The sequence below is a fragment of the Echinops telfairi genome, unplaced genomic scaffold, assembly GCF_000313985.2.
Source record: "Echinops telfairi isolate 266 unplaced genomic scaffold, ASM31398v2 ScPeMD7_7424;HRSCAF=8462, whole genome shotgun sequence".
NCBI lineage: Eukaryota > Metazoa > Chordata > Mammalia > Afrosoricida > Tenrecidae > Echinops > Echinops telfairi.
The window spans coordinates 93,965,100-93,967,526 of NW_022111324.1; the positions used below are offsets into that span (position 1 = coordinate 93,965,100).

General features: G+C 43.1%; 1 pseudogene; it reads right to left on the bottom strand.

Annotated features, from left to right (window-relative positions):
• Window positions 1-338: 338 nt before the first annotated feature.
• On the bottom strand, window positions 339-1,811 carry LOC101648289 (annotated as a pseudogene).
• Between the last annotated feature and the right edge of the window lie 616 nt (window positions 1,812-2,427).

The window sequence follows — 2,427 nt, forward strand, 5'->3', positions numbered from 1 at the left end:
AAATCTTAGCAATTTGGTTTTATCTTTCTAGAGAACCCTGTCTAACACAGGGGGTAAAAAAATAAGTGTGACAACCAGCCTTCAAAGTTTTCTGCTGCTGCTTAAGTGTAGGAATTGTATCATTGCTTTCACCTACAAGTACACTAGTTAACATGTGGAAGGGATTAGTAAACTTTGTCTTTATCTCTATCCTTCCATACAACTATTTAATGATAATCATTGTTTTATGTGTATCATCTAAAACCACATAGCAACCTGCAAGGCCAGGAGGATGCCTTAACACCACCTCACCTATATCTTATCTATTTGGTAAGATGGGTTTGTTTTTTTTTTGGGGGGGGGAGCAATTTTCCAGCTTTATTGTTATTTAACGGGGCATCTTCAGTCATCATCTACTGTTGGCTTGATTGTCACTCCTCTTCTTATCTGGCCCCAGCTAATTAGACGCCAGTGCTTCTCCACTCTCCGGCTAAGGGCAATTTTCTCTCCTACTTCTGTGCACACAGGATTAGTTAAAACAATTTTGCCCAAATCGGCCTTCACTGCACTAACTCCTCCTCCAGTTGACAGGGACCCAATGTTCACCATGAGCACTTCGTTCTTAGACAGCTTTTGCACCTTGGCTGCTTTCTTGTCCCCTTCAGTACGTACACCTAGAAGCCGCCTGAGTAAGAAATAGGAAACTTCCAACTCTGTGAAGATCTCAGGTAAAGCTCCTATGGCACCAAGGACCTGCCCCACCATTCTGTCTGCTCAGCACAATGTGGGGTCAATTTTGGTTCCAACTCCAATCAGACCCCCTGGAGCCGCATACTGAAGATCATTATGCTCCGCAAAAAGTGACACAATTTTGGAAAAGATTGGCTTACACATGAGTTTTCCTTCACTATCTTTGGAAACAATACCAGGTCGGACTTCTATCTCTTGGCCCAACTTTAACACTCCTTTGAGAATACTACCTCCAGCAACACCCCCCTTAAGGTCATCAACCTCACAGCCAGGTTTGTTGACATCAAAGGACCTAATCACAATGAGTCGGGGTTCTGAAGTAAAGTCTCTGGGAGGTACTAGAATTTTCTTTACTATGTACTCACAGACAACTTCGGTATTGTACTTCAGCTGAGCAGAAATTGGAATAATCGGCGCTCCTTCTGCCACTGTACCTTGTACAAACACAAGAATTTGTTCATACTGTTCTTTAGCCTGACTTTCTTTCACCAAATCGATTTTATTTTGTAGAATCAAAATGTTTCAATTTCATGATTTCTATAGCAGCCAGATGTTCAGACGTCTGTGGCTGGGGACAAGATTCATTACCAGCTATCAGCAGAAGAGCTGCATCCATCACTGCGGCCCTGTTCAACATGGTAGTCATCAAAATATCATGGCCTGGACAGTCCACGAAGGAAACGTGCCTGACTAATTTGAAGTTCCCTTTGGTCCCTGGAATGTCTGTCGGAAACTCATCTGGTGTACTGCTTCCACAGGATTGATAACATTCTGGTCGAGGGCAACTTGGGTCATCAAGTTTATAAATCTTAGCATTAGCATATCCAAGTTTGATGGTAATATTTCTTTCTAGTTCATTTTTGAACCTGACAGTGTGGACACCAGAAATAGTTTTTACAAAAACTGTAGACTTCCCATGAGCCACATGACCAATTGTGCCTATATTGATGGTGGCTTGTCTGCTGATGACTTCATGGGACAGTGGTGTCAATTTGGTAACATCCAAGGTGGTGAGATCCCGCCGAGAAAGATGAAGCTGCCCCAGAGTGACTCCAGCCTCATTCCCCGCCATCTTGCTCATCGGTAAGATGTGTTTTTATGGCTTTCCTTGTCACTACTATAAAGGTGCAAAGGAGACAGCCAATGCCCAAGGGCATGTTTTCCCACCAATATTTCATTAAGTAGGGGGGAAAGGAAGTAGTTCTACCTTTATGAACACAGAACTGGATTAGTTTCTAAGCATTCTGAGATGATGTAACATTAAATCTCACTGTACTGAGACAGACTGAAAAGAAGACTTGGCAGCCTCTTTATAAAACACAGCCAATGGAAACCCTGTGGGTCACAACAGAGAATAGTCTGAGAAAGACTGTACAGCAGCGGGTCTGAGCCTGTGGTCACAGCCTCTTTGGGGGTTGAGTGACCCTTTCACAGGGGTCACCCAATTCATAACAGTAGCAAAATTACAGTGATGAAATATCCGATTGCTGAAGATAAATGTGTGCATAAGCAAAGGGGCGAAAAAGGTTATGGTGCCCAGCAATCAAAAGTTATAGCATCTGGGGTCTTAAAGGCTTGAAGATAAACAAGTGGCTATCTAGCTGAGAAGCATCAAAGCCCACATGGAAGAAGCACACCAGCCTGTCTGACCACAAGGTGTAGAAGGGACCAGTTATCAGACATCAAAGAACTAAATAT